At 36.3% G+C, this 22,403-nt stretch overlaps 1 protein-coding gene across 2 annotated transcripts in view; it reads right to left on the bottom strand.

Annotated features, from left to right (window-relative positions):
- Window positions 1-485: 485 nt before the first annotated feature.
- The window catches only part of LOC126877797 (omega-amidase NIT2-A-like), a 30,217-nt gene continuing 8,299 nt past the window's right edge, over window positions 486-22,403 (bottom strand). Inside the window, exons 1-4 of one of the 2 annotated variants that reach the window (XR_007695339.1) lie at window positions 2,410-2,470; window positions 1,840-2,008; window positions 1,331-1,564; window positions 486-1,179 (exon numbers count right to left, since the gene is read on the bottom strand). The gene's annotated coding sequence lies outside the window, so the exon portion shown is untranslated. Of the gene's footprint in view, window positions 1,180-1,330; window positions 1,565-1,839; window positions 2,009-2,409; window positions 2,471-22,403 lie in introns of those variants that run through there. The other variant, XR_007695337.1, reaches the window with a different exon arrangement.

Here is a 22,403-nt window from a genome sequence, read left to right on the forward strand (position 1 = left end):
TTTTTACATCGCGTTGTTTTACATCGCAATTTACATTTATTTGTAAAGTTTGAATCTTCTCGATATTGAAGATGTTGAAGCTGCAAGTATGTATTTCATTTTAATCCATTCGAGACCGAGATTTAATTGTAAGACGATACCTAGGTGTCGGTACGATCTGAATGTTTAGTTAGAATGATTCTGTGTTTTACTCTCTCCAGGGTATCCTTTTCATACTTTGATTTTAAATCGATGACAATCTTAAATAGTATGCCTCATATTTTTAAAATATAAAATTATATACTATGTTATTCTATAATGTATTATGTACAGTCATATATATATATAATAATTCTATATTGAAAAAAATATGAAATTAACATGATATATACATTACTACATAAGTTATATATAAAATATGTATACTATACCCTTGCCTACTGACTGATATGAATTTCTTTCGGTCTCGAATGCGTTAAAAGAGAGCGCAAAGAAGGCGAAATTACTTATTGTAATTAGTAAAACGACCTGAGAGGCAGACAGATACAAGAAAGAAGGAATATTATATTAGCGGCATTATCATGTTTTTGCTCTCTTTAAGTCTTTCATCGAGACAGACAATCTACAGGTATTAATCGACCAATTTCTCCAAGCTGATAACTTCGAATTGATGTTTATATATAAGAAGTGTTATGTGTTAATCTGTCTAAATGTTTAAAAGGTGTTATAAATTAAATGTTGTTAAACGATACGTAATTGCCTTTTGATCGTAAATTTTACTATCAAGGGGTCTTTTATGTATGCGTAATCATTGTGAATTATAACAATTTATGTGATCGATATTAAAGGTGTTTAAAAGCATGTAGTTTTTTTCTATATTACTATTCTCCTATATTATTATCCTATATTATTATAGCATTCCTATATTATTATAATATCCAATTACATGTTGATACACAAGATATACAGATTATTATTTATAACGTTTTGGTTTTCTTAATTGAGTCATTCATTTAGTACAAATGATAAGAAATTAGTAATAATTCACAAAAAAAAGGATATCGTAGTAGAAATATTATAAAAAAACATTTTCTGTTTTAGTGTAGAGTTACTCCTTCTTACAGACAGTGTCGTACAAATCTGTACGTCTCTGAGAAAATGTAGGTATCTGAGCCCTTACTTCCTCAACAACTTTTAGATCTGATAGAAAAAAGAAACATACGAAGTAATAAGTAATGCTTACTAATAAATTCAACAAATACAGAGGAAGATGGCTAAATCGATAAATTAACGAGACTAAAAATTAATTACATCATGGATCTCTCGCTTTTAATTTTAAGCTGTAAATTACCGATATCGGTGACTGCCATATTCTCTTGAGTTTCCAAATCGTAAAGAATCTTTCCCCAGGGATTGGTCAACTGTGTATGTCCCCATGCGACGTAACTTGCTTAAGGAACACGAGCCGGTGATATGCAGGCAACGTATAATTGATTATCATTCGCTCTGAAACGCTGAAGTAATGACCAGTGCAGTGGTCCAGTGGTCATATTGAATGCCGCTGGATATATCAGCATTTGGCAACCTAACCCAGAGAAGCAGGAAATATGAAGCCACCGAATACCAATTAACTTCGTAGTTGCACGGTTCACATTCCATCATTTCTGAATATGCGAGGACAGTCCTCTTATTGTGCTTTTAATTCTTTTATTTGTTTCATTTTCAGCAAATATACTGGTTTTTTTAAATTAAGCTTCTTTTTATACAGAGTTACAGATTATATTAATTTTATATAGAATATATTTAAGAAAGATATTTAATTTTTTGCTAGTTAAGTATTGATCGATTAAGTTACTGTACCTTTGTTCCGATAAATGCGTGCCATTTCCTCGAATCTAATATCATAGCAAATGCCAATACCTATTTTGCAGCCCTTCACATCGAACGTCGTTAGGGAGTTACCAGGACTGAGTGAATCACTCTCTCGAAAAGTAATCTTATTAGGAATGTCGATGTCGAATAGATGTACCTAATAACATAAAAATGTGGTCGCTAATTCTATTGCTGCAACTTTTGTAATTTAATATCAAAGTTACCAACTCCTAAACTTTAATTATTTTTTATTTAATAACTGACAGCGTTTTTATCACTTTCTTTTATTAAAAAATCTTATCATTTAATAATGTTTAAAAAGGAGAAAAAATAAGTATAATAATATTTTAAGTATGTGAAAAATTTATACAACAACAAACACATTACAACAAAAATGGGCGTTTCCCGTATCATAACGTATTTTATAAACCGTAAATTATAGAATTGGTTATAGTATACGTATGTACATATGTATATTCCTAAATTTTTCCTAGATAGAGTCACTTTCTTCACCCCAATATTTTCAAATTCAAAGCCATAAAGGAATATATTACTTACCTTTCGGTGTTTTGCTATCAAGTTCCATCGGGACCCCAAATAGTACAGGTATTGTACAATTTAGCGCCCTCTATTTCAGGCATCGTACCACCAACTACATAGATGTTGTTTTCTTTAGCTGCGTTCGATGAAGCAACGCTCGTTTCACCATCAGGAATACTCTCGGCGTATTTTGGAAAGTACTCTGCATTGCAATATTTCAATTAATGAAGAATAACTGTCTTTTGTTCCAACCATAAATTAAATTGAAATGTTTGTCAGTTTTTTATTTTTTAAATTATTAAAATAACTAAGTTTTATATTTCGACTTAATTAAATATGCAATTACTTAGCTAATAGTATATATAATAAATTGTTTCTACAGGTTCAAAATGAAAAATGAATATTTAGAAATATTTAATTACGACAATGCTATTTGTGTTAGCATCAGTGGCTTGTTACTCAACGACTTTGCTAGTACTTTTTGAAACATAAAGTTAGTTTTCAATTAACACTTATACTAGAGCGGAATTATAAATGCAAAATAATTGATAATACTAATTTATAAGTACCTAATTATTAGTATCTTAAAAAATATATTTATACAAAAATCACGATAATCATGAAAATGGGGAAATCCTATATTCTCGAATCAATTCACAATTTATTTTGTATATTAATTAGATTCCGCGCTCATCAGTACGTACTCACTGGCGACATCGAGAAAATGTATCGGGCAATTCCTCGTACGACCAGAGGATCGGAAATATCAAAGGATATTATGGCGCAGCGCGAGTGGAGAAACAGAAACATATGAGCTTAACACCGTAATACTCTATCATAGAAATAGAAGCAGTCCTCAATTCCCGCCCGCTAACTCCTATCTCCACCGATCCAAATGATCTCCTAGCCCTCACTCCCGGACATTTCCTCATTGGCGATTCATTAATGTGCTTACGTGATCGAGATTTCAGAGACATTCCATCGAACCGACTCTCCAAATGGCAGCATATCCAACAGCTTAAACAACATTTTTGGAACCGCTGGCATAAGGAGTATTTGAACGAGCTAACCAACCGCAATAAATGGAGCAAGGGTGGACACAGCATCCAAAAGGGCACAATCGTCATCCTCAGAGAGGACAACGTTCCCTCCATGCATTGGCTTCTGGGCCGAGTTATCAAGGTTCATCCAGGCGCCGATGGTGTCATCCGGACAGCTACAGTTCAGACGGCAAAGAGCATTTTGGATCGGGGCGTCAAAAGGCTTGTCCCACTGCCAATTCAACCCGATCTCGAGAAACCCGAACAACTAGCCATCGAGACGAAATAAGATGGGAACCTCAACCACACCTCGCTAGTTTGATCGGTACCCTCTCAACGGGGGGAGAATGTTACGCCATGCGGCTTACCATAGGTCATATTCTTAACTATCGATCGCGGCACTATAATGTCGCAGACGGATCGTCGCGTCTGCCCGGCAAACAAACATTGTAGTGGCAAGCGCATGGTTCATTAAGCAGGGCGACTTCCAGAAACGTCGACTCGTGGCCCGTATTTTACCTCGCTGTAAAAGAATGTGGCGTGATCCGAACGTAGTGGGGGTCGCCTTCCAGAAAAAACGAAAAAAATCGAAAGGCGTTCAGAACTTTTCGAGAAGTCGAACCGTCAACACATGTGGTATGTCGCGCATTACTTATCAACCAAAACGCAGTTACATTTTTTTTGTTCCATTTATATCTTTCTAGTTAATAAGTTGTTGAAATAAACATTAATTTATTTGTGTTAATTCTGTGGAATTTCATTGAACTACCCTTATTATCATAATCGAAATAAGGGGATCGATCAGTTCGTGGCGTCGATTATTTAATCGTAATGGGAACTTACAACTCTCGTTGACGTGCTATCTCGCGATCGCGTCTCTCCGCGAACGGTCGAAACAAAATGATTCACTAAAAACTGTCCTGAATTCCTAAGAATTTATTTACCGAAAAACTGACAAAGTGTTTATTTAAAAAATGAGGTTGAAGGTAGTCCTTTTCTTTCATTTCATTCATTTTCATTTTCTTTCTTAAGTATGGCTAACACAATATCTAATCAATTAAAATTTTATATTTTCACGTGAAAAGTTTCTTTAGATAATTATTATCAACATGATGACTCACTCTTACGGATTAATACGTGTCTGTAGGGCAATCCGGTGGACTTGATCGGCTTTTTACTTCGAAAGTTGAGTAATCGGTGTCGCTTTCTTACGCATCTTTGAACTGTATAAATGTTTTAAAATTGTTTGATCCAGAATGTACCACACCGGACAATCAAGAAGGCAGGTGCCTTGACTACAGAAAATGTAAACCTCTGCAAGAAATATGGCAGATACAGTACCGTACAGCCACCGATTTTTATAGACGATCAGTGTGCAGATACCAGGGCAATGTTACGATCGTTTGCTGTCCGAACGATCCAAACAAAGAGAAGAGAGAAATTTTAATAAAAACTGTGTATAAGTATAAGGCTTTGCGACCACCATACTGTGGTTTTAGCAACGTCTCTCATACCAGGGTGGTCGATGGTAAACCAGCTGAACTTGGTACGTTTTATGTCTTTCTTTCCGATTAATAATAAGCCATTTACTGCAAAGAATGAACTTTAAAGGCATTAAACAGCACATCAATGTACATTTCAATTAGACTAAATAATAATGCTATGATTTTATCGGTAGTAACTTTACTTATTAACTTGAATTATTTCTTTCTTTTACTTCATGTTAGGAAGAGTATCTTTTTGCTTGAAATAAAAAATTGATATAGGAGTAATAATATGGATAGAGATCAAAAACTGTTAGGGCAGAAATTACACGTTTGAACTTTATAGTTCAGTATAGTTCAAATAGAAATTATATAGAATTATTTAATAATTTGTATTCCACTGGAATAAAAATTTAATTTCTGTCTTTATCAAATCTCTATTTCAGAGTATTTGTACGTATGTACTTATCGTCTGCTGTATGATCGAATATCGAATAGGTAATAATCGTTGTTACCCGTTATGTGAGAAAAAATTATGTATATTCACAACTATGACTATTGCATTTTAGGCGCTTGGCCATGGATCGCTGCATTAGGTTTTCGTAATCCCCGAAACCCAGACAAACCACTATGGAAGTGCGGAGGTTCCCTGATATCGGCTAGGCATGTTTTGACCGCAGCACATTGTGCACATATGGATGGAATAGAAAACATACACAATCATAATATTGTCATTCTTAGATTGGTGGAGGAGGTGCCATTTTCGAGTAAGTCCTCAAATATATATATATATATATATGCTATTGAGTATTACTGAAGTATCATATCCTGAAATTTCTTACTGTACACATATATTGTGTCATAAAGCGTGTATAATTCTTTCTCATACTTTTGGTCATTCGTTTCCTGCATTTTCATTTATTTTTTTATTTTTCAGGGTACGTATATCCCATTTGTACGAAAGAGCCCCTACGAAAGAGCAACTTCGTCGGCTATAACCCCCTTGTTGCTGGATGGGGAGCATTAAGATATAGTAAGTGATATCAATTTTATAATAAAATTAAATAGTTCCAGTCTTAAATATCTTTCTTATTTTCTTCGTAGGACGACCACGACGTAATGCATTAATGGAAGTACAAATGCCAGTGATTAAGAACGCCGAATGCAAAATAGCTTATTCCAAATTTCCTAATGCACCTGATATCACTGATGGTATAATATGCGCCGAACATGCTCAGGGTGGAGAGGATTCTTGTACGGTAATTAAGTTACAGAGTTACTACAAACTATACGGTATCTGAAGACACGTCGATTCGAATTAACATCAAATCGACGTCTTAAACATTAAAAATAATAGATAAACACAATTTAATAGTTTTGCCCACTTCTCACACCTCGTTATGGTATTTAATCTAATTTCCTTCTAATCTTAGTTTTGCTCAAAATACATATAACATGTACGTTATAAATTGGAGTATTTCAATACACAAATCAATAGAAGATTATTACTGTATATAAGTATAATTTCAATACAATTCGATCGATATATTTCAGTATCTTTGATTAAAAATTTAACGATCCTTTCAGGCTGACCGCGGCGGACCACTGCTGATACAACATGAATTAACCTCGTATTTAATAGGTATTGTGTCTTATGCTTATAAGTGCGGCACAGCTGGGTATCCCAGCGTTTACACTAGGGTCACATCGTACCTTGACTTCATTCTCCAAGCGATGCAATAATATGATATTACTGTTCCATAAATATCATTGTGTAAAAAACGTAAAGTTGGATTTTCTTATTGTGGAGATAAGAAACAGCTCAAATTTACATTGTTTTGTACGTTACAAATTATAGGCTTAAAATGTACGAAATGTAACTTTGAAACGACACTAATTTTTTACGCACGATAAACCTCCACGACTTAGGTATGTAAAGATGATAAACGTGTATTAATTCTATTAATTTGGTAATAATAAACCAACTTTCTGAGAAGTTCTGTAAATTTCGTTTCTGTTGTATCAAGAGAATAATGGAATATTCCACTTAGATCGTATACTTCTTGTACGTACGTACAAAATTTTCCGGCTAATCTAAAACACTTCATAAGATAGAGAGCTTCTGGAAATTCGGACACAGAGAGTGCATAAAATACAAGATAAGTCTCGTGTCTTTCAAAATTATTTTTTATTCGCTAAAAACGTCCTGTGTACTCATGCAATCACATGCAACCTCGAAACTTCACTTATTTTTTATCACTTTCCAATTCAATACACAGTTTCAGCATTTTTGACTATATGTAAGAGAAATTTCCATTCAGCCAAAGGTGTACTTACAGATTATAGATTCCTATACGACTCTCAGTAAAAATTTATCCGCACTCCAGATAGTTAAAACTTCTGTCGACCGTATTGATCCATCTGCACTCTTCGTATGACGTCAATATCTGTTCAGTGCTGCTGCGCAGGTTTCTTTGTGTTACGTCAATTCGTTTGTGACCGTTGCGCGAGTAATGGCGCTTTGCAATGGTGATTTGCAGGAAAACAGTGCAGGATGCTGTGATTCGTTTCTTGTGGTCGGAGGTTATGTTTGATGCCTATATTTATCAAAGATTTAATGCACATTATGGAGAAAGTGTTTTGTCACGAAGTGTGTTTGAATGGGCACAAAAGTTCAAAGAAGATCGCACGAGTGTTATGAAAAAACAGCTGGACGCCCGTCCACATCCACGATGACAACATTGAACGTGCTCATGAACTTATGCTCTATGGAATAGACGAGTGACACTGGATAATGTGGCAAATCATTTGCAAATCAGCCACGGCTCTGCTTATGCAATAGTGCACGACAGATTTGGATTTTAAAAAGTTTGTGCGAGATGGATGCCGAAAAAGCTGATGAAAAGGTGAAGACGACGATGCATTCGTGGTTCGCAGCTCAGCCCAAAACATTTTTTAATGAGAAAATACAAAGGTCCTTCGGCAAATGGACAAAGTGTATACAGAAATCGAGTGATTATGTCAAAAAATGATGTATGTCTTTTTTGACAATTGCTTAAAATAAATTCTACACCGACAGAGCGGGTAACTTTTTACTCACCCTCGTAAGACACTTAAATTTCCAATCTATTATGATGAATAAAAGAGCTTATACTATTAAATCTAATTGTATTTTGTTGCATGAGAGTACACGTGTATGTGATGTACATTACCTTTATATCCCCTTGAACGCTTCAATATTGCGCATATATACTATATTTTGTACAGCTTCTATAAAATTTCGTATGTTTGTTTAGGCTGTTAATCTAGAGGCTGGAGTACAAAGAAGTGGCACAATGATGTGGGCTGATGACATTTATAATTATCAAGGAATCACCCCTACATTCGCTCAGGTATATATCGTTGACTATAACGTATTTAACATATATGATTGTTAGAATATTAATAATTAATTTTTAATTCTATCAGAATTTTAATGAAACTGTCCCTTGGGAAGGAAGAACTGATACCTTGATATCACGGTTTGTACATCCTATATATACGACAAATTTTAGAACATTATATAACGAAGAACCAGATCGTCGTGGCCATGTGATGTGAATAAAAGGACTTGAATTTGATGATATTTTTATAATGTTAGATAACATAACTAAGTATCTTCACAGTAAGATAGGATGACATGGTTTACATGATCTTAATGTTGTTCACTCGAGTGATGATATTATAAGGAAAAGCGTAATATCACAGGTAGGATGATTCATAATTTAGAACTACTAACTCATGTATGTATTAAAAATTAAAGAAATATATTAAATTTTATAGGATATTTATGTTTAGTAACCAGTAATTCAGAGATTGGTATTCATGGTTACTATAACGAGGCTGTAGAAACGCACCCTTTCTTCTTTGCAAATGGTCCTGTATTTATGTCTAAGCCGAAACTGGAACCTCTGAATAATTTAGATTTATTCTTGTTATTTTCTAAAATACTTATCTACAGTATACCATAAGGAATGATACCGTATCGCACCTAATCAAGTGCCTTAAGAAACATCAACAGGATATCACAGTAAGTAATCCCTTATCGACAGAAGTGTAAGTAAAAGTTATGTGTCATTGTTATACACAATTATGTGTTAGTGTTATACACAGTTATTTATCATTTTCTATTAATTCAGTTGTAGCCACTACAATATCTATGACACTGGTAGTAATTATAAGAACAATAATGATGTTCTATAAGAGGAAATGATGATTAGGAACAAAAACTTACAGGTAAGTCAAAGTATATGTTATTTGCCATTTGAAAAGAAAGTTACTAACTTGGAATTTTTTGATAAATAATAATTGTGCAAAATATATTGGATTTCAAATTTGTCAAAAATTGAAATTTAAGAAGCATTGTAATAATATAACATTAATATTTTGATTTTTCAGGAGATATCATGCGGTGGATGGATAATATGTAAAAAATATTAAGCAGTATATGAATTTTCATATTGCGTAGAGATAACAAAATGAATTTTAAAAAATGTCGACACGGTAATAAGAAATAGCATCGTGACAAAGAATATATAAAGACAGTTTCATTTTTTATAAATAAAAATTTGTTGTTCCAGATTTTGAAATACAGTGAAACGTTTAATTAGTATCTTAATATCTTTAAATAATTATTATTTTAGAATCAATTGTAATTGTATCATACGTACTTTTGAATTCGTGCAAGAACATATGTAATTTTGAAGTAGTTATTATTAGGAAACTGTTAGACGCGAACAGTATGCGAAAAGTTAGTATGCAGTGTAATAATTATCAATCAAAACACAAGAATTAAATTCTTGAGGAAAAAATTTCCGGAATTTCTTATTTACATGATTATAAAGAAATCCATAATAAAAAGGAGCTGCTTTCTAATACTTCTCTTCCTTGTAATGCCTACGTTAACAATAACGAGGTTCGACTTTTTGTTTTTAGAGGGATACTGGAAAATTTGAAAGTACAGTACCATTGGGAAGAAAATCACGATATTGAAAACGATATTTGCAAGTAAATTTCCAAAAAATCTGTTTTCAAATTTTCGCTTTCTATTTCACATTAAAAGAAAGGGAGGGCTGCCTTCTTTTTCTGCAAGACAAAACAAACATTCTGAATCTCGTATCAATGAATGATGTCAATAAGTTATTTTTCTTTTCAGATTGAACAATATTCCAGATTTATTCATAATTTCATACTACGCGAAGAATAGACTTTCATAGGTATATAAAGGAAATATTAAGTATAGGAAAACTCTTTTTCGTTGTAGGTGACATATGCTTCACGGTTGAACACATGTATTTTTGAACACATATAAATGAAAAAGTACTCTTATGGAGAAAAAGAATTGATACCTTCGATTGACATTAGATAATGTATATAAACTTATGAACAATCACTATCACTATCAGTTTGTATTTTAGGTGCACACGCAGATTTGTTGGAGTTCTTATAAAATGTACTTCCTGTACGAACGTTTTATTCTTCCAAATTTTACGATACTATGTCTCATATGATAACTATATGGATTAAACGTAATATAAATGATCCGAAAATAGACTCGAACGACATTAATTGTCTTTCTATTTATACCAATATCGAAAATACAAGTAAAGCTGGAGCAATAGTATGCAAGAATGGACTATTTATTATTTTAAACCAAATCATAGCATATTCAGAATGCACAGTATTATCATGAAATGTAAATGAATCAGTTGTAAACGAACGATTTTACTGTAAAATCGTTGCCGCCTTTTTTTCATCTGAAATATAGCAGCAATGAGTACATTCTTTTAATATATAATAAAACGAGATATCTTTATAAAGTTACATATGTCATCACTGGTAACTGTTATCTCGTATGACGCCAAATATACCGTTAGTATGGAATGATATTTTTATGAAGATATACTTTAATGATAGATTTTATGAATGAAACGTTATATAAGAAAAATTATCTCTTGTTATTCTATGAAGTGTAGTAGCTAATGAAGATTAATTTTACGAAGTATTAGAGCAAAAGAGAATTAAAAAATTAAAAAGATCTAAATAAGATTGTTCGTGTGGCTTAATTATCTCAATTCTGGTACACCACTTGTTACATTCTAACTAATTAGCGCTAAACAATAACTTGCAAATATTAAAGATATTAACACCTAAAGGTTTTCAGGAAATTTTATAATATTTGATTATTGTATATCTAGTCATTGATTGATAAAATTTCTTGTATAAGCATAGATCGAGGTTGACGTCATACGCAGATTGCATATCATTGACAGGTATCGTTTTAATTTATTTTATGGCTAGAATCGTTTGAATATTATACGAATAATTATTTCCATTCGAACGATTAATAAATCACGTACCTATAAAAGATATATTACGAAAAAGAGGTGACGAAACAAAAAAATATTGGAAATTCCGTTGTCATTAGATCAATTACTTTTGCAATGATTTTTATTTCCATGTAATTACATATGAAATGGGTAATTCATTAACATCTCCTCGAATCGAATATAATTCGTTACACTTCACAACGATTCAAATAATGGACGGGAAATATATAATAACTTTCCTGTCCTTCGCGTTAAAATAGTACTGTACAAATCAGATGATACAACCTAACCCCAACCTAACCCCAAAAAACCCAATTACATCCACATTGCATGACAGCACACTTGCAATGGATTTTTGTGATTTCAATGTCACAGACAATGACACAACTAATCAGAACACGTTCGAGGCTATAGACATTGAAATTACCGCGTGTTTAATACGTTTAAAGCATAAATCTAAATTTCACGCGATTATTTCTTTGTACATTGTGAAACTCTTAAATTATCTTAATCGAATAAATAATCCTAATGTAATAAAACATCTTGAAATAGACCTAGATATCTGAAACAGAAACTCGAAGGATAAGAAATCCTAAAAGGTACTAATCCTAAAATAACAAACTCCTAAATAATAAACAAGTGATAAAACCTGTTATAAATAATAAACCTTACCTGGAATAATCAAATCCTAACTAATCGAAAATAAAATAAGGCAAGCAATTCTTAATCTTTCAAGTAATTTTTCCGAAAACACAGAAAGATAGAGAAATTAAAAAGACGCAGCACAAATTGCAGCACAATGAAAGTTTCGGAGCGATGAATACGATCGTATTAAACTAAATAATTTTCAAAAGTGAAATTACACTGAAACGTATATCGATGATATTTGTCATTTCTACGATCTGTTTCGCTTGGTCGTGCTTCTTTTCTGATGTAAATTCAATTTATAATACGAACTAAGTTTCCTTTATTATTATTAGTCCTGCGTCTTTTTAATTCGTCACTTCTTTTATTTCAGAACAATGACGGGCTCCAAGATGCTGTTCGGATGTTTGGCGTTAATTGCTTTTCTGCATCCATTAGTTCACGTTTGTACTTCGAGTAGTACAGCTCAAGGTTTGTACTTCGAGTTGTCTTTTTCCATGCACTTCAAATTCCAATACGATCTGGTCACGTGGCCTTCGTACAATTTCGAAATTTTACCTGTTTGGTAATCGTCAATGAAAAAAGAAGTTATGCGTGACCTCAACACATTGAAACAATTTTTATGATTTTTTATTTGCCGGTTGGTCAGCAAGTTAATGGAAAAATTTCACTTAACTATTCGCGTTAATCTCTTCGGTTTAACTTTTGGGAAATGCTTCGTTAGCTTCGGGAATATTCCAACGATTCGTTTTACGTACAAAATAAGCATGATAAATATTACATCACGGTAATGTAATATCGGAATATATTAAAGGTGTAATTTTGTTCGATTAATTATAATTTATTAATAATGGATTGAAAATACAGATATTAGTTAGACAGAGAAACGATGTTTGATTAACAGGAAAACTAAATGCAACGCTCGTATTTACAACAAATAACTTGACAACTATTTGGTAACTCTCTCTCTCTCTCTCTCTCTCTCTCTCTCTCTCTCTCTCTCTCACTAGCAACTCTAACACTCGACAACACTCGCAACTCAATTCTAACGACTCTATGCTTCGACGTCTCGATCAACTCTGATTCTCGCAACACGCACACTTTTCGATTCGCCTTGAATAGCGAAACCGTCCTTCTTCTAACGTTGTCTATTGTTTCCCTCATACCTATGTAAGAACTACCAACTACGTGCCTTTAGTCACGTAGGCACTCTTAAATGTAAACGAACCACAGAAACACGACGTACACGGTTTTTCTATTTTCAGCCGATCTCCAATCAAAGCTATTCTACGATATTACAATCGGCCTTTCCTGACAATCACATCTGCCCTCAGATGTGCTCATCATCGCCGCTCGCACTTACATCACTATCGTCAGCATTCCACCATTTCATGTGATCGGCTGCCGTGGAAGTTGTACGTGGCCCTTCGTGCTCCCCCTCTCGCTGCACTATGCATCGGTCATTTCGCAGGACTTTTATCACCCGATACGGTCCAAGAAACTTCGGATGCAGCTTTAGCCCGGGACCCCTCTGCATCCTCTCGATTGCCACTAGATCTCCCGTCCTGTATGCTGTCGCCTTCTTGCGTCTCCTGTTATACGCCCGCTTGTTTCGGATTTGGATCTCCTCAATCCGTCTCTTTGCGTCCGCACGCAGCTGATCTCGTTCCTCTTGGAACACCGCGGCCTGTTCGTCCTCGATGCTACTGCTCCTCTTTCGCTCTTCCTCTATCTTCCTCTCCGTTGTTTGTTTACCCATTTCACTCTTGTCAGGGGCTTTGATCGTCGTGGCAGCATCGTGACATTTTCGTAGGCTCGGTTCGTACATGGAAGACGTTAACAACTTACCATCTACCGAGACTATGATCTCTTCTTTTTCGAAGGTCTTCACGTTCATCGTGTCCTCGACAATCCCATCGTCGTCCTCGTCATCCACATCCTCTGTATATCGATATTATTGGAGGGATTCCGCACGTGCGACTTCCCTTGTCTTTTCGTTCGCCTTGCATTCACTCTCTTCGAGTCTATCCGAAAACTTGAAACAACCCTCACATCCGCAACGCTATCCTTCTCAGTAAATTCGCAAATATCATCAACAACATCCTGTTGCTGTTGTTTAGCCAGATTCTTCCTCCTCGTGATGTTCGCTAAGTCCTCCTGCTGGCCGCAAGAATCCGACGAGGACACCATCTCGTGGTCCACTTTACCAATCACCACGTGTCTTGCCACTATTCTCCGTTCCTCCGACACTTGCTGCACAGCTGCCCGATACTTCTTCAAAACTTCTGCTAACTCTTCTTTATTTTCTTCCAATTGCGACAGTAGCTCAGTTCGTTCGCGACTAGCTACATTAACACGATCTTCTGCTTCGGAACGTTGCCGCAGTACTTCCTGCAACGAAGCCTGCGTCTCATTCGGTTCTTGCTCCAGTGCCTGTTTCGCTTTAACTGCAACTGCTCTAGCGCATTCTGCATCTTCTAACTGGTTCTTCAGCTGTCGTAAAGCTGCTTTACCCGTCGAGTCACCTTTCGATCTCTCCAGCATCGTTTGAGCGTCTCTTAGCAATGCTTTGGTTCTCTTCAAATCTCTTTTTAGCCTATGTTGCATGTCCTTAACGTGTGACAAATCTATCTCACTCGCCTGTGTCTCTACATCTATCTTGAGGACTTCCGGACACTCATCGGGATTTTCGTCCTTTATTCTACTAATAAAAGATTCTCCCCCTTTTATACTTATTTCAACAGTGTCCAAAAAGTCTGCGCCAATAATAAGCGAATGTTGCATCACTGTGTCTGGAACTACGTGTATGGTTATACAGTACGACTCATTGTCTATAATAATGTTCGTGGAAAATTTCCCGAGCGTAAAATTCCTTCCGGAACCGACACCGCCAAATCCAACGATTTCCCGACTTAATCTGGGCGCTCCGATTTTCACATGCTGATCTGCTCGCATTAGAGTCAGCTCACTACCGGTGTCTATCAACGCGCTCAATTTGAAATTTTCCATCTTAACATCCTTACCACGCCTTGTTTGTAACGACCGAAACACGCTGTAAACTTTTTTTGAGGGCTCACCCAAATTGTCGCAACTTGATGCGATGTGTCCGTACTCCCTACATTTGAAGCAATTGTAGCATCGCGTCTTCCTCGCATCTCCAGATCGACCGGGTTCCTTGTTCCTCTCGGTTTCGGACAGCTTCGCCACCGGCTTTACCCTGTTACTCTTCGGCTCCTCAAATTTCGTCCTCATCTCCATATCTCTTTTTATCGCTTCGTAGCGCCTGAAACGCTCTTTTAATTGCTCGATATTCCTGGCTCCGTATAGCACAGTCTTGTTCGCGACCTCGTCGGGAATGCCTTGAATAATGTAGTCTATCAAGGATTGCGTATCAACCCTTCCTTGTTTTGCAATCCCGCACATGTGATACATATATTGTTGCAGACTCTCATCTGCTTTCTTCTTTCTATGGGATAACTCGCCATGTATCTGTTGGTCGCTTACTACATTTTCAAACTCATTCCTCAACGCCTTTTTTAGCTTTGCCCAGGACTTCGCGCATCGTTTTTGTCGTACGAAGGCCTGAGCGGAGCCTGCGAGTAATTTCTTAGCATAGGCCACCATGTGGGCGTCTGACCAACCCCACACTTCTGCCATTTCCTCGAAGTCTTCCACCCACTGATTTACCCTCAGCAGATCATCCCCGCTGAATTTCTCTAATGAGTCTTCCACGTCTTTAAGACTCAACATCGAACCGACGCATACCTTCTGCTGCTACTCATCGCGGTCCTGATACACCGCTCGCGTGCCTCTCCTGTATTCTCGCGCGCCTTGTTTATCGTCCTCGCCTTCACTTTCGTCGGAGCTCTCTTCTTCCGACGATACATCGTCTCCTTCTAGGGCCGCCTGTAGCCGCGCGCGTAGTTCGGATTTTCTTCCCGTTACCTTCAACCCCAAGCTAACGAGACGCGCTCTCAGCTCTTTCGTCCTCAGCTTCTCGAGGTCTTCCTCTCCCTCTTGACTGCGTTCGGCTCTCTGCTTGCTTCTTAGATCTCGCTGGTTTGTTGGTTCTTCGCCACGCTTCGAATCCTTAGGAGTAGATCGACCAGGTTTGCACGCTCTGTTCAACCTGGCAACCAGCACTGATCTCGCACCGGATATAGGCAGATTCATCTGTGCGAGCTTACTCCTCAGCTCCTCCAGCGTCAAATCCTCTTCACCCGACAATCGTTCGTCTTCAACGTTTGCCATTTTATTCTATTCTTTTCTACTCCCGCAGAAATAGCTCCGTTAAATCGTATCGTTTCTCTGTCTTATTCAATCCCGGACGAGCCCCCACTTGTAATATCGGAATATATTAATAATGGATTGAAAATACAGATATTAGTTAGACAGAGAAACGATGTTTGATTAACAGGAAAACTAAATGCAACGCTCGTATTTACAACAAATAACTTGACAACTATTTGGTAACTCTCTCTCTCTCTCTCTCTCTCTCTCTCTCTCTCTCTCTCACTAGCAACTCTAACACTCGACAACACTCGCAACTCAATTCTAACGACTCTATGCTTCGACGTCTCGATCAACTCTGATTCTCGCAACACGCACACTTTTCGATTCGCCTTGGATAGCGAAACCGTCCTTCTTCTAACGCGTTTTTAATACGCGATGGCGCTATCACTTTCTAAAAGCGTCGTCTTTACATTTCCGATGGCCACGGGCACATCCGACTGCCAGATATACAATGTGTTATAAGAGTATCATTACCATACTTTTCATGAAAAGAGCAATTTTTCTTGATAACTATACTCTGTAACATAGATTGAAGTCGCTGATTTGATCCCTCTGATATCGTTGTCTTATGAGAGTCTCGTCTGGTCTTGATTGGTTCTGTTGACTCTTATCGTTGTGAAAAATCGATTCGTTGTGTACCTTTTTTGTATAGAGAATTATTTTGTGGTAGAATATAATGTTGTAATATTTGTGGTCTTTACTTTACTAATTTTGTCACTGAGCCGCTCTTTGGTTAGTTGAGCGATTCATATTCCGCATATATTCCGTACTTGCTTCGCTTGGTACTTTTATAATTTTCGCAGTTACAATAAAAAATTTAATTCTTAACAGATTAAAGATTTAACCTCTTGCTTTATAGTGTACAATAATTTTTTTTTTTTTTTTTTTTTGTATAGGTTATGTGATCCATAGTTTGAGTGAGTAGTACATATATATATATATATATATATATATATATATATATATATATATATATATATATATATATATATATATATATATATATATATAAGATTAATATTTTATCAGTTTCTGTTCGTAACAACATCGAAGTAGTCAATAAGTTTGAAGAGTATAATTAAGGAAGTTATGAAGCAAGAGGTTAAGAACAAATTCTGAAAGAGGTTATGTACAACTCAGTAGTACTGCTTTACATTACTTTGCGAATTACTTTTCAAGCATAAAAATAGTTTAACAGCCACTTATAGTTACTTCCTTACCATTACATTCATTAAATTCGTTTGATTTTGTAAACAAAATAACCACGCTGACCAGTCTCTTATTTAAAATAGAATTATTTTGTCATATATCCAACAGTTTACTTTCTCTTCGCTTTGTCTCGTATTACGACTTTATAACGGTGTTTCTTTAAACTTTAAACGATCGTAATAAATGTATTTACGGACGATGACTGATATCTGGTCTGTCTTAAAGTTGCAACTAATTAGTACCACCCGTTACTTTGGACGTTATGAAATGTTGTATAACCAAAGACTTATCTTCTCTTTTGGTAGTTGCATAAGAGAAGACTGAGCCGTTGAAACGCTCGAATAGATTAGCTGATTCGCTTAACGTATTTTTACTTCCGACGAGCTAAACACAAGAGCAGAAAGCACATAAGGAATAATACAGAAACGTCAAACGTATACAGAAATATATTTCGTAAAAGCATTAGTACGTAACATGTCTTTATAATTCTATTTATGTATAGTAAAATGGCTTGTATCCATTTTCATGAATTATAACTGACATTTCAAAGCATTCATGTAGATATGTAACTCTCGTTAATTAATAATTTAACAATGCGTCATGAAACGTATCATTTTCGTTTCTTCCTTTGTTTCGTTATACACAGGAACGAATTTGTAAATAAAGATGTATAATCAACGATAACATATGACAGCGAGTATAATAACTGTCAGCAAAGGAAGAGGTCGGTAAAATGATTGTGGTTGATTTCAGTGTATCGGTAAATAAGCTTTGACAGACGTTGCCGGGGGACTCGGTGTCGGTGAAACCGCGTCGATGAAATGATTGTCAGTAATTTAAAGATAACCCAATTTATTGATCTGTCTCCCCTTCATGGCGTTGTACGTCTCTCTATAAAACATATTCTACCTCGGAGGGCTGAAAAATTTAACTTGGTCTCACTGGACTGGACTGTAAGTAAGAAAATTGAAATGCAAAATCCACGTGTGAGCGCAACGGTTTAGATGGAAAGTTCGATAGGACAATTATGTATATTAGCCTGAAAGAAAGCTCGTGGCTTCGCACGCAACACGTAATTTCCCTCTCTGAAATAATCCTATTACAACGATACGATTTAAAATTTTCCTTAACAGACCTCGCAATGTAATTCTTCATCTACAATTTTTTATTCGGCCTGAAACAAGAGACTTTCGAAGCCTTATAGAGTCTCGCGAATCTAAAAGTCAGGTTTCAACGTATTTTCGCGTCTTATTCTATAATACTGAAGACATTAAAGGTGTTAACGATTATTGTCTCACTATGTACGTACATCAAACGAGTACTTACGTAAGAGACGAATGGAAATGGAAACAGCCGAGAATAATTGAAGATAATTTGAATACGTTCCAGGCTATAATACAATTTCTCGTGAACCGTAATTGATTCGCAGAAGGGAATTGCTGCTTCTCACGACTAGCAAAGTGTTTCGCAAAAAAAGAAAAAAAAGAAAAATGGTATCGGAAGGATAGAAAAAAAGCGGTGGCCTACATCAAGCAATCTTCATGCCGATAATGCATTTATTATTCAGTTCGTTCATTTTCTATCGCGTAACAGACACTGGGATAACTGACAGAACGAGCGTATAAATCTTGCATCTCTCAACCTGACTTCTCCCAATTCGCATACTTCCATCCTTCGTATAAGTGACAATGAATCAGAAGAGTTTCATAGCAATATTGAACAACATACAGTCAACTACAACACCATTAGATACATCCACCATACAGTCAACTACAACACCATTAGATAACAGCAATACAATAGATTATAATTTTCTACGTGTCATTGATTCATCATCATCATTTTCCATTTTTTTAGCATATGTAAAAACGTATCTGACGTAATCTTACCTCGCTCTTTGAGTAAAAAAATCCATTCAAATGAAACAAAGGGAAAAGAAATAAGAAAACAAACACTCACATATGAATCTTCATTACATAACTGTATGTACTCCTCGAGGTATAATTACTCAGACACGTTACAGCGTACCTTTTTCGTTCCCTGATGGCTGATGTTGATCGTTGACGTTTATAGTGAAAGAATTTCGTCAACGGCGCCATCTGGATCCTTGTTGAAAAATTAAAATAGCCGCAACAGCACCATTAAGCTCATCACCCAGAGTAGCTCTTGTTGCTGAGTCGTGGAGGAATTCTTATCATCAACGACATAAACTATACCAGTTCTGGTAACGTTCTTCAGGTGATCCAGACATTCGAAATCACAACATTCTTTTCCAAGGCGAAATTTTCTGCATGGCTGTAGTAAAAAGAAATCGATCAATTGTACAGATCAATCGTCACTCGACTGCTCGAGAATTCAGATCATCCAGAGAATAGAATAGAGACGTGGAAAAATGTAGTGCGATCATCGCAGTGGGAGGAAATAGGGGGATAGGGACCAAATGAATGAACGAGATGTTAAGGACAACTGACGATAAGTTCTTCTTTTGTCGGGAATTGCATGTTTGTGAATGGTTTGTGGGTGGTTAGGTGGAGAGAATTGAAGAGTTTGGAGGTGACTGGAAGAGTGTTTTGGGCAAGGTAGATTGCAGAATGGTTGCGGTAGCATTGTGTTAATTATGGGTTTGTACATGTAATCTTTGTATGTATCACTACATACAACCTAACGTATATTTTTAATAATACATCAGAGTTTTAGTTATTTCATAGCTATGAATTTTATACTCTATAATCTTGACGTTTTATTTCACAGAAGCGTTTGAATATCCATAAAAATTAAATGAACCAATGTATTCATTATCTTATAGAGAAGATATATTATTTTTAATTATGTTCCAATTATTTATCATGATCCTGATTTCCTTATTCTGAAAATTTGAAAGGAAGTTTTGTAGTTTGATACTTTCAGCGACAAAGGGTCAATATTGCTTTAGTATATTTCGTCACATATACATGTATATCTATATGTCGGAGATGAAAGGACACCGGAACCTTTGGATAGCCCCGCAACATTGCAATCTAAAGTCTACTATAACTGTAACTAAACTATTGTAGTTATTCAATCCGATTGTAATTGTTCGAGATTAGTGACGGTGAGCTTTGGCTCGAGGTGACAGTCTGTCGCCCAACGTAGCCGCGGTCAAGGGATGAACGCTTTGCCTAACAAAGGTATGGAGTAATTCTATAGCTCTCCTTAAAAGAAATATTCGTGGCGACACGCGACAGTAAACATTCCCACGGTTTCTGTCCCGTGGCTCGCCACACGCAGACCCTATTCTTCGAGTAAGATGATTGCCAGATGTCGATGCGTCTCCGCAGTACATGTTCGGCTAGCCCGAGGGCCCGTTATAAATCTTAAGGTTTAGTTAACTAAAGTCCTTCAAACAGACAAACAGTCTTTGTCCCAACTACGGGAAGATAGGGGAGACATATTTTTCAACGAGCGACGTCTCCCACTAGCAACTTTCCCTCGAGGGCGGCTACCATCTTTTTCTAACCACCGATATGGAGATTGACCAATTAGCAGCAACGTCAATTTCCCTTACTTCCTAAACGAAGGCTTTCCTCGACGAATCCGATGATCTCGTGTCCTTAGACACACCCCATTATAGTTTTCCTCTGTGGCATCATCGGGACGGGACGGGCATTCTTTTACGCGCTCCCGTCGACCAAAGAGTAACGTCTTTACGCTCAGCAATTATTTTTACGAATCAGACTTAGATTCAGCGAGAACGCCCATCTGTCATCCCGTTGGCCGCGGATTCGTTATCGAACCGGAGACCATTGTCACTAGTGTCGCGGACGTCTCACCGCCGTGGTAGATTGTCAAACCTGTGTTATTCATACCTGTGTCAATAAATCGTATCTTCGTTACACCGCAACGATGGCTACCTTCAATGAAGACTCCTCAAACACCGACAACCCTATCCCCAATGTCATTCCGACATATATATCCACCGAAAATGCGCTCTTGTAGACAAACGCTCGATTCGCGTCATAGCTTTTAAAGCTTGTCGCATCTCAATCCGTTGGAAAAAGTTTTTCCTGTAGCATATTTTATTTTTACGAACCAACAAGGTCTTTGTTTATTTCCTTCTGCTTTTGCTCCAATTTCCCCATTGTTTTTTCAAGGATAGTATTTCAGAGCCACTAGTCAAGTTTATTGTAACAATAAACGTACGTTTCGGAAACATTTTGTGCTGTGAAACAGAATACACTAAAGTTTGAAGGTCACATCGATTTTCGAAAGTTTATAAATGGAGGTGTATGACAGTATCACCAGCTGTTGCTGTCCAAGTAACTCCAACATCGAAATACTACAACGATTCCAATCGAAAACGCTAAGAGCCTTAATAGACGCACCTTGGTATGTTACCAACGAAACCATCCATCGCGACCTCAAGATACCTACAGTCAAAGAGGAAATAGCAAAATATAGCGACAGATATAGCAAAAGAGTCAACAAACACCGAAACCCCCTAATCACTGGACTACTCGATACGACGGACCAGATTCGATTTCTTTTTACTACAGACATGCAAAAAATTTCGTCTTGTCTTACTTCCTCAACAACTTTTAGATCTGATAGAAAAAAGAAACATACGAAGTAATAAGTAATGCTTACTAATAAATTCAACAAATACAGAGGAAGATGGCTAAATCGATAAATTAACGAGACTAAAAATTAATTACATCATGGATCTCTCGCTTTTAATTTTAAGCTGTAAATTACCGATATCGGTGACTGCCATATTCTCTTGAGTTTCCAAATCGTAAAGAATCTTTCCCCAGGGATTGGTCAACTGTGTATGTCCCCCATGCGACGTAACTTGCTTAAGGAACACGAGCCGGTGATATGCAGGCAACGTATAATTGATTATCATTCGCTCTGAAACGCTGAAGTAATGACCAGTGCAGTGGTCCAGTGGTCATATTGAATGCCGCTGGATATATCAGCATTTGGCAACCTAACCC

The sequence above is a fragment of the Bombus huntii genome, unplaced genomic scaffold (assembly GCF_024542735.1).
Source record: "Bombus huntii isolate Logan2020A unplaced genomic scaffold, iyBomHunt1.1 ctg00000247.1, whole genome shotgun sequence".
Classification (NCBI taxonomy): Eukaryota; Metazoa; Arthropoda; class Insecta; order Hymenoptera; family Apidae; genus Bombus; species Bombus huntii.